Below are 10,900 nucleotides of genomic sequence, written 5' to 3' on the forward strand. Positions count from 1 at the left end.
GGCAGCTGAAACTTTGGGGAGAATTTAGGTCAGCAGCTTCATTATGCAAATGGCAGCTAATGGCTTTAGATAGGGAGGTCATCAGCCTCAGCTCTGCAGCTCTCTGCTTTAGTGATGCCAGGGGCAATCGAGCTCAGCTTGCTGGAAGCCAGCCCCAGCGATGCTGTCTTTCTGGTCCCAGGCTCTGACCTGCACCCATGGTGACTCTGGGAGGGTGCCCAGGCTGTCTTTGGAGGCCAGCTGGGTGCCAGCTGCCTGTGAGAGGTGACATGTCCCTCATCCTGCATCAGCGGGAGCTTCATCCAGTGCCCTCTGCAGGCACTTGCACATGGCCATCCCTGCTGCTCCTTTTCGGCTCCAGGCACCCTGGAAGCAGCAGTTAAGAGCTTTACCTTTTAGAGGATTGATGCAGCTGAGACTAAGCAACATCCCAAGCTCTCCCCCAGTCCCTAAGCTCATGCCTGATCATTCCCTGGTTTTCCCACATCGGTTTTGTCCCTGCCTGGAGCCTGACTCCAGATCCCATTGCTGAGCAGGTTCCCAGAGTGCTCAGCCTTTCCTCCAGGTCTCATCCTGCATTCCCAATCCTCTCTCACCGATATTTTGTGGCCCAGGTACAGACTTAGCAAAGAACTTCCAGGGGCAGACCCAGCTGAGTGCCTGCTGCAAGCAGTCTCTCTCAGCTGTATTTCTGGTCTCCAACCCTTGCCCAGCCTCATGCCTGCCCTCAGACAGCCTGAACCAGTCAGTTCCATCACAGCTCCTTAATGAATTTGTCCTGCTGAGCGAAAGTGGAAAAATAATAAACAGGGCAAGTGCCGAAGGGAAAATATCCTCATGATTAAATTCCATCTTAAACAAACAGGCTCATGATGTCAGCTGCTAAGACAGAGTCAGGTTCTTGCCTTGGCTTATCTCTGGCCTTGCCCTCGATCAAACAGCAGGGTAAACCTCAGAGATTTTGGAATCAGAGGAGAAGGAGCTGTGTGACTGCTGCCCGAACAAAAGGCAAACCCAGCTGCTGCCTCTGGGCTGGGTGGCACAAGACCAGATCTAGCTGCAGAGCTGCTGGGAGTCAGAGAAATCAGAGACCTTAAGCACAGAAAGTGGTTTGGGTTGGAAGGGACCTTAAAGATCATCCAGTTCCAACCCCCCTGCCATAGGCAGGGACACCTCCTACCAGCCCAGGTTGTTCAAGGCCTCACCCAGTCTGATCTGAAACACTTTCAGGCTTGAAGCCTCCACAGCCTCCCTGGGCAACCTGTTCCAGTGTCTCAGCACCCTCACCGTGGAGATTTTCTTCCTCATCTCCAGTCTCAATCTGTCCTCTTCCATCTCAAAGCCATTGCCCTTTGTCCTGTCACTACAAGCCCTTGCAAACAGTCCCTGCTCAGCTTTCTTGTGGCTGGGGCAGGATACTGAAGCAAGGCAACGTGTGGAGAGAAAAGCAGTGACCATGAATTGCTGTGTGGAAGGGACCAGGTCTTCCAGTATGGGCACAGAAATAAAGGACAAGGTCTGAAGGGAAGAGCTCCAAGTGCAGAGTCCCTGTTAGAAGCTTCTCAGCAAGGTTTTGGCTGAGAAATGTGAAGTTTGGCCTCACTGCTAAGTCTACTGAGCTTGGAGAAGCTGTGGCACACTGAGAGATGTATCTGTGCTGTGGTACTCAGAGCAAGCAACAAAGGAAGGCAGAACTGCTTCACTCCAAGCATATGATGCAGGTGAAAGATGTTGTCCCAAAAGGTCCTCAGCTAAAAATCCCATCAGCTCCTACCTGGCTGATCCTTGCCCTGCCAATCTCAAAGCAGCCTGCACATGCCAAGCAGGGACCTTTTTCCCCAGTGTTCATCTTGCAAATGCATTTACTGAGCTCTTATCTCCTGCCCCTGTGCTGGTGATAGCTGTGTTTGGGAAGAGGAAAGTCACATTGAGGTTTCTGGCCAGTGTTGATAGAAGCCATTGGCATAAAGCCACTTTCCTGTGCTGTCCTAGGCGTAGGAAAGGGACTTCAGCCCAAGGAGTGCGAGTCAAAATGCAGTGGGAGAGCAATCTCATCACTGCCTTAGGAGTGATACATGATCCCAGAGCAAGGGCTGGATGTTCTGGGGATGCCTCCTGTATTTTGGGGATTGAAAATGAGTGCTCTGATGCTGCCTCCTTTGTCTGCCCCCTCTCCATGCCCCCTTCTCCTTGCACAAGGCAATGCACGTTCAGATCTCCTTGCTGATTGCTTCTCAGCTGATGGAGTTCAGAGGTCCAGAGCCTTCCAAGCCCTGGGTGAATCTGCATTCAAAACACCTCTCTCCCAGCTCTCTTGCTCAAGAAAGGGTTATAAAAAGCAGCCCTCCCCTGCCCCAGGAGACAAGGTCTGCCTGGAGAAGGCAAGCACAGGTGCAAGGGTTTGGTTGCAACACCGGGACAGGGTCTTGACTCCTGTTGCCCTCAGTCAGTGCCTTCAGCACCCTGACCACAACAGCCCCCAGCCTCCTGCCGGCAGCTCTGCCTTGCAGGTGCCATGGAAGCCCTGGGGGAAGACGGTGAAAGGGCTCAAGTCTCACAAGGCCAGGTGAGGAAGCTGCCACCTCCTGCCCTGAAACCTGCCTGTGCTTCCTCACCGAGCACTGGCATGGGGAAGCACTGGGCAGGTGTGTGCCAGATGCTGTGCTGCTGAATCTGCAGGGCCAGGTGGTGCAGTACCAGGCTCTACAGTCCCAAATGCTGCAGTGCTAGATGGTGTGGTGCTGGATACCACAGTGCCAGGCTCTGCAGTGCTGAACACTGCAGTGCCAGGCTCTGTGATGCTGGATACTGCAGTGTCAGATATCATGGCGCAGTGCTGGATGCCACAGTGCCAGGCTCTGCACTGCTAGATGCTGCAGTGTCACATGCTGAAGTGTCAGATTCTGCAATGCTGGGCACTGCAGTTCCAGGCTCTGCAGGGCAAGGTTCTGCAGTATCAGGTGCTGCAGTGCCTCATCCTGAAGTATCAGGATCCGCAGTGCCAGGCTCTGCAATGCTGAATGCTGCAGTGCTGGACATCGCAGTGCTGGATGCCACAGCACCAGGCTGTGCAGTGCCAGATGCTGCAGTGCTGGACATTGGAGTGCTGAATGCCACAGCACCAGGCTCTGCAGTGCTGGATGCTGCAGTGCTGGACATTGCAGTGCTGGATGCCACAGCACCAGGCTGTGCAGTGCCAGATGCTGCAGTGCTGGACATCGCAGTGCTGGATGCCACAGCACCAGGCTGTGCAGTGCCAGGTGCTCCTCTAGACTGAACTCTGCCTCACCCTCTCACCACACACCCTCTTCCCTCTCCCTTTCACGCCTCTGGTGTGTGCTGGGCTCGCAAAGCAGCCAGGCAGGAGGACAGGGAGGTTTCTGCTGTCACTCAGCTCAGGTATTTCAAAAGGATCTTGTATAATTCACCTCTGCTCTCGGGCACGAATCAGCCCAGCTGCCTTTCTGGGGTCTCCACTCTCTCCAGCCTCTTGGCATCAGGGACAGACCAGGATCAAGTCTGGCTGATGACCACAGGACCCCCCCCAGCATGTTCATTGTGGTTGGTATCTTCAGCCTGGGCTGTTCCACTGGGCACAGCTTTCAGCTCACAGTTAAAATTGCTTTGATCCGATTTACCTTTGGCTCTGAATTGCCTTGAGGCTCATCTACAAATGAAAGCAGCTTGAGGTAGTCAAGCCAGATCTATAGCCTCAAGTTCCTGGCACAAGTCTAGTAGAGAAAACTCCTGACTTGGTATTCCAGGCAGGCTGGGAAAGAGGAAGAGGCAGAAGCAGGGAGGCAGTGGTCGTGTTGTGAGCTGAATGTACACAACAGGGTTTAGCTTTTTCTTCACCTCTGCCCTTTGGAAACAGAAGAGGTTGATGCTAGGAGGGCATCTGCTGAAAAATATCTCATGCCCAAAACAGACTTAGCCTCAGAAAAGGCCAAATTCCAGACTCCATGAGATGCAGTCAAAACTGAGCTGCTTCAATCCACTCTCCGCCAGCAGCGCGTGGTGATGAGCAGTGGGATAAAAGCCAGAGAGAAAGGAGAGGGAGAGAGGTGCTGGGAGGTGCTAACTGACCCTGGTGAGGCCCAGAGAGATGTGTGTGCCATGGGGACAGTGAGGAAACATCTCTGCTGCCCTCCAGCTCCCACCTTCCCACCTCACAGAATCACAGAACTAACCAGGTTGGAAGAGACCTCAGGGATCATCGAGTCCAACCTAGCACCCAACACCTTCTGATTAACTAACCCATGGCACCCAGTGCCTCATGCAGCCTCCTCTTAAACACCTCTCCAATGAGGTTACAAACAGACCTCTGGGATCATTGAGTCCAACCTATCACCTAACCCTTCTGATTAACTAACCCATGGCACTCAGTGCCTCATGCAGCCTCCTCTTAAACACCTCTCCAATGAGGTTACAAACAGTCCTGAAGATCAGGAGGAAAGGGGTGGAAGAGCAGGGGATGGATGTGACCATCTTTTGTAGTCATCCTGGGCTTACTCATCTGCACACAGCCATGGAGGAGGGAGCAAGGACCAGCTGGGATGGCCCTTGCTAACCCATGGCACTCAGTGCCTCATGCAGCTTCCTTTTAAACACCTCCAGGGATGATGACTCCACCACCTCCCTGGGCAGCCCATTCCAATGCCAATCTCTCTTTCCATGAAGAAGAGTGATTGGCATTGGAGAGCTCTGTTCTGGAACAGCTTGAGGCTGTATCCTCTTGTTCTATCCCTGGGTGCCTGAGAGAAGAGACCAACCCCAGCCTGGCTACAACCTCCTTTCACCCTCCTCACACCCAGCCTCAGCTCGACCATCTCCCCTCGGGAGCAGCCGTCCCGTTCCTCCCCTCTTACCCTTTTTACCACAGAGCAACCAAGCATTACCTCAATGTTTTTTCCCCCCCTTTTTTTTTGGTGTTGCTTAGAGTAAATATTTGGCCTGTGCAGTAGGTGATTTCCAGAAGGCAGATGGCCCTTTTCTTGTTGGGAGCAACCCAGCCCAGCGCAGGCAGCGGGCAGGAGCCCTGCTCCCTGCTCTTGTTCCCCCCCTCCCAGCTCGCTGGGTCGGTGCCAATGTTTGATGTACCACTTCACACGAGTTTCTAACCAAACTAGCTCTGCACTTGGTAACCAGAATAATAAGATCTGCAGGCATCTGCCAGCTACTGAGAGGGAAGCCAAAATGTTTGGCTGGCAGGGTGTTTGTTAAGTAAAACGTCTACGCTCAGCAGCTCGGCTCCTGCTCTCTTTTAGTGCTGTTCTAAAGGCAGCAAAATGCCCTGGGGACAGAGGATCTTGCTCTGTATGGGCACCGAGGTAAAGGAGCCAGAGCCTGGCTCCCTCTTCCCATGATTTGTTTGATAAACTTCCTTGTTCTCAGCCCCACCCAAACTCCGTGGCTGCATCCAGGACTGTACTGGAGCTGGGCTGGGGTAAGGCAGTGGATGCATAACCTGGGATGCAGGCATGGCCCCATCATCATCATCATCATCATCACCCTCCAAAACCCACCAGCTTCCCTGCCCTGCAGACCCCAGAGGTGTCACCTTGATCCCAGTGGTGCCTGGTGGGATCCTTGGCAGGCACAGAGCAGTGCTTGAGCTTAATGTCCTCCGAGTCTGTCCTCTGTGAAGTGGGGTGTCCTTGAGCTTAATGCCCTCCGAGTCTGTCCCCTGTGAAGTGGGGTGTCCAAACCCCCCATCACTCCTTTGCTGCTCCCTCAGCACCGGGATGGAGGGGAAGGGGAGGTTGGAATGAGAAGAGAAACTTGGGCATCCCTCTCTGCCACGAGTCTCTGCTCTCCACAGGCCTCTGAAACAGCCCTTGCCCTCCTCCTGGGCAGAGCAGGTGGGCAAAGCAAAGCCCAAGGAATGAAAAGGTTTGCAGACTGCAGCATTCCTGCACTGCCTGTGAACACTTCCCCGGGGAGATGCCTGCTGAGAGCTCGCTCCTGCACATGCTCCTCACCCCTATGAATTCACTCTTAGAGAGGGAAAAACACCTCTGGGGTCATCCAGTCCATCCTCTCCCAGAGGTAGAGGACGGGACAGCATTTCCCTCCTGGAAGTCTCTGACCCGGGGCAGAAATAACTTCTGCAGCTAGCAACAAATGTCACTCCAAGGACTTATCTTCAAGGGGAGGAAGGACAGGTCCCCAGCTTAAGTTGCCAGCTTGCTTGCAAATAAGGTGTGGACAAATTTGATCAGGGCAGAGCAGAAAGCATCCCAGCTGCCTGGGCAGCAGCTTGATGCAGGGCAGCAGGCCGATGGAAAGATTTCTCTCTTCAGATGTATGAGGAGGCCCAAACTGGACCTGAGCATCCTATGAAATGGCACTGGGAGCACCTGGAGACCCTGTGCCAAATGTGACAGGTCTCAGTCTGGGGGCACTTCTCTTTCCCAGCTTTAAAATTCCCTCCTTAATGCGATTTCATGCTCCCCAGGAGCTCCTGGGGGCAAAGACCCCTTTGCCTGGGCACAACCAATGCTTCTTAACCACTGCCTGCAGGCGCTGGGCTCTGCATCCTTTCTCCCTCTGCCTCTAAGTGCAAAGCTCAGTTTGGGCTGCCACATCCTTGGGGGGCAGCTCCCATGCAGAGAAAGTTCTGACCAGAAGAAGGATCCAGAAAAGAGAGGCTCTGTCATCAGGATTGCCTCTCTTATAGCAGGCAAATCCAAATCCCACCCCCCCCCCCTACCCCTCCCCTGCCCCAGATCTCAGCAGGAGCCAGCCAGGATAAGATGGCAGGATTTATTCTAGCAAGAATTAATTCACATATTTGGCTCTTCCAGCCTCTCTTCATAAACCAAGCTCTTGGTCTTCATAAATCAAGCTCTTGGATCATTGCTGTTGCTAATTCCTGAGTAAATCTGCTGCTGTAAATCCCCCCCTTTTTTTTTTTTGGCTAAAGGAGGCAGGAGGGGGATGGTGAAAAAAAGAGTGGGGGGGGGGGGGATAAAAAAAGAAGTAGCAGTTCTCCAAAGAGTGAAACTCACACCCAGTGGCTGTGCAACCAGAGTGTAAATCCCCCACGCCCACCCAGACAAAGAGGACGATTGTTGGAGCTGGGTTACCTGCGCCTGGCCGGGTGGAGAAAGGGGCAGCTTCTGCCCAGGGGAGCAGCAGCAGAGGTGGCAGGAAAGCCCAAAGCAGAGGAGAGGTCCTGCCCGGGAGGTGCTGCCGAGGAGGTGTGCAGAGGTCTGCGCTCAAAGAAGCCTGTGAGTCATTTATAAATCACCCCAGTCAAGGGGACCGAGGGCTGTGCTCGGCGCCTGATTGGCTTGCGGAGGCTAATTGCAAGCGAAGTACACCCAGGCTATGCCCAGGAGATAGCCAGGGGAGATAAGGAGAGATCTGAAGAGGGACGAGGGCTTTTTTTGGATGTCCTCCCCCCCCCCTCCCCACCTCACCCCGCTCAGGTCTGGGCTGATCACCTCCGCGGGACCCTCCGTGCTCTCGGTGACAATAGCTCATATTCACCCTCACCCCTCCCTCGCCTCGCCTCGGACTAGGGGCAGCAGAAGATGCTTTTGTTGGCCCGGGCCAGCTTCCCGGCGCGGCTGGGTTGTGTGTCCCCCCCCCCAGCCTGTGAGCTGCGGCTGCCTCCCGGCCGCGGGCAGGGACAATGGTGAGCTTTGTGCCAGCGCCGGACCCCTCCGCTGGGGCTTTGAAGGTGGAACTGGCTGGGGAAAGAGGTCCTGTCTTGTTTCCAGTTCAAAGGGATGAGAGGAGTGGGGAAGAGGAGAAGCCCTTACTGACCGTCCAGGCTCTGTTGTCCTGGGCAGAGAGGAGGTGGAAATCCTCGGTAGTGAAAACACTCAGGGCTGGGAGCCCTCCGTGGAAGCCTCAGCAGTGGAAGCCTCAGTAGATGGGCTCAGTAGAAGTCCTGAGCAGTGGAAGCCTCAGCAGTAGAAGCCTCAGCAGTGGAAACCTCAGCAGATGCCCTCAGTAGAAGTCCTCAGCAGTGGAAGCCTCAGCAGAAGCCCTCAGAAGAAGTCCTCAGCAGTGGAAGCCTCAGCAGAAGCCCTCAGTAGAAGTCCTCAGCAGTGGAAGCCTCAGCAGAAGTCCTCAGCAATGGAAGCCTCAGCAGAAGCCCTCAGTAGAAGTCCTCAGCAGTGGAAGCCTCAGCAGAAGCCTGCAGTGGAAGCCCTCAGAAGAAGTCCTCAGCAGTGGAAGCCCTCAGCAGAAGCCTGCAGTGGAAGCCCTCAGTAGAAGCCCTGAGTGGTGAAAGCCTTCAACAATGGGAGTCCTCAGCAGAAGCTCTCAGCAGTAGATGCCCTCAGGTGTTTAAGGCCAAGCTAGACGAGGCTCTGGTCAGCCTGATCCAGGGTAGGGGGGGTTGAAACTGGCTGATCCTTGTAGTCCCTTCTAACCCTGACTGATTCTATGATTCTATAAGCCCTCAGCAGTGGAAGCCCTCAATAGAAGCCCTCAGCAGTAGAAGTCCTTAGAAGTAGAAGCTCAGCGCAGTGAAAGCTCTCAGCAGTGGAAGCCCTCAATAGAGGTCCTCAGAAGCTCTCACCAGTGGAAGTCCTCAGTTGGAATCTTTCAACAGTGGAAGCCCTCAACAGAGGTCCTCAGAAGCTCTCAGCAGTGGAAGCCCTCAGTTGGAAGCTCTCAGCAGTGGAAGCCCTCAGTTGGAAGCTCTCATCAGTGGAAGCCCTCAGCAGTGCAGGGATGTGGCAGTGTGGATCAGGCTGGACAATCTGTCATCAGCCTTGCAGGGACAGTCCTCAGGCAGCAGCCACACCTGTGCTGCATGCTCCTCTGCAGCAGAGTTTGACAAGTTCTTCAGGTGCCCCTGGCAGTGGGGAGGGATGGAGAGGGAAGGTGCTGGCATAGGCCATTCGAGCTGCAGGCTTGGGAGTCACCCTCAGAGGTAGCTCTGAACCTCCTGACCTGGGAATTTGCTGATGCCTTAGGAAATGGAGTGCCTGGGGCTGAAAAGGGCACTGATGTGGGCAGGGAGCAGCCAGCTCAGCCTGGAGAAAGGGCTTGTCTCCTCCTGCCATCGTGTCACCAACCCACACTGGCACCACTGTGCCAAGCCCTGTCTGGGATCATGGTCTACTGCTCTCTTAGAGGGATCTGAGAGTTCAGGAGCCAGGTCTCAGCCAGGATGTCAGAGCTGATGAGATGGACATCAGCAGAGGACATCCCCAAAGGAGCAGGCCACTAGGAGGAAGCTGTGGGGGCTATTTGCTGTGGAAGAAACTTATCTTCCACGGTTCCCTCTCAGCCCCAAGGACACCACAGCAGGACCTCAAGGAGGTTGTGGATGCCCTCTCCCTGGGGGGTATTCAAAGCCAGGTTGGATGAGGCCTCGAGCAACCTGGGCTAGTGGAAGGTGTCCTTGCCCATGGCAGGGAGTGTGGAACTCGATGGTCTTGAAGGTCCCTTCCAGCCCAAACCTGTGATGGCTTTGCTACTCTGCCTGCTCCAGGCTCAATCCCAAAGGGCAGACACAGGGTGGCTGGGATGTGCTGGCACCTCTGAGGGTTTGCTGGGCTCTTTGTGGGAAAAACGATGGGAAAAGGGAGAGGGGAGAGAGGAGGCAGAGCTTGGAGAGAGGGAGAGGAGAGAGAGGAGGTAGAGCTTGGAGAGAGGGAGAGGAGAGAGGGGAGGTAGAGCTTGGAGAGAGGGAGAGGAGAGAGGGGAGGTAGAGCTTGGAGAGAGGGAGAGGAGAGAGAGGAGGTAGAGCTTGGAGAGAGGGAGAGGAGAGGAGAGGAGAGGAGAGGAGAGGAGAGGAGAGGAGAGGAGAGGAGAGGAGAGGAGAGGAGAGGAGAGGAGAGGAGAGGAGAGGAGAGGAGAGGAGAGGAGAAGAGAGGGAGGAGGTAGAGCTTGGAGAGAGAGAGAGAGAGGAGAAAGAGAGGGGCATGGCTGGGGTGGGGGGAATGCAGAAAGCAAAGATGTGGCCTTTGCTTGCTCCCAGGAGCCGTCAGAATAAAGCTCTCTGGTACCTTGTGCATGCAGAAGGTATCAGCGTCTACTGCCAAGAAACTTCATCTTCTGGGAATCAATCATTGTGCCTGGAGCATGCCAGAGGAACACCCTGCCGGAGGGTGCCAGAGGAAAGGGGCCTGATTCATTGCCCTCTGACAGGCAGAGGTAATCATTGCCAAGCAGTTACCCTGTAAGTATCATTAATAACCCCTATCAAGTGTTTCTTCGAAGGACAGCCTGATCGGCAGCGAGCCCTTTGAGACAGGAACGTGTGACACGGCAGCAGGACACCCAGCCGCTGCCCGCAGCCAGCCCTGCCACCAGCTCAGCCCAGGCAGCCCCAGCACCCAGCACAGGCACCGGCACCCAGGGCTCAGCACAGCACCAGCACCCAGCACAGGCACCGGCACCCAGCCCAGGCACCGGCACCCAGGGCTCAGCACAGGCACCGGCACCCAGCCCAGGCACCGGCACCCAGGGCTCAGCACAGGCACCGGCACCCAGCCCAGGCACCGGCACCCAGGGCTCAGCACAGCACCAGCACCCAGCACAGGCACCGGCACCCAGGGCTCAGCACAGGCACCGGCACCCAGCCCAGCACCAGCACCCAGGGCTCAGCACAGCACCAGCACCCAGCACAGGCACCGGCACCCAGGGCTCAGCACAGCACCAGCACCCAGCCCAGGCACCGGCACCCAGGGCTCAGCACAGGCACCAGCACCCAGCCCAGGCACCGGCACCCAGGGCTCAGCCCAGGCAGCAGCACCCAGCCCAGGCACCGGCACCCAGGGCTCAGCACAGGCACCGGCACCCAGCACAGGCACCGGCACCCAGGGCTCAGCACAGGAATCAGCATCCAGGGCTCAGCACAGGCCCCAGCACCCAGGGCTCAGCACAGCCCCAGCACCCAGGGTTCAGCACAGGCTCCAGCACCCAGGGTTCA

General features: G+C 55.7%; 1 protein-coding gene across 1 annotated transcript in view; it reads right to left on the reverse strand.

Annotated features, from left to right (window-relative positions):
* SLC26A9 (solute carrier family 26 member 9) overlaps positions 1 to 7,365 on the reverse strand; it is a 30,638-nt gene extending 23,273 nt beyond the window's left edge. The window contains exon 1 of the mRNA XM_064173552.1: positions 7,089 to 7,365. The gene's annotated coding sequence lies outside the window, so the exon portion shown is untranslated. The remainder of the gene's footprint in view (positions 1 to 7,088) is intronic.
* Positions 7,366 to 10,900: the final 3,535 nt, after the last annotated feature.

Source organism: Pogoniulus pusillus, chromosome 39 (assembly GCF_015220805.1).
Source record: "Pogoniulus pusillus isolate bPogPus1 chromosome 39, bPogPus1.pri, whole genome shotgun sequence".
In the NCBI taxonomy this organism is placed as follows: Eukaryota; Metazoa; Chordata; class Aves; order Piciformes; family Lybiidae; genus Pogoniulus; species Pogoniulus pusillus.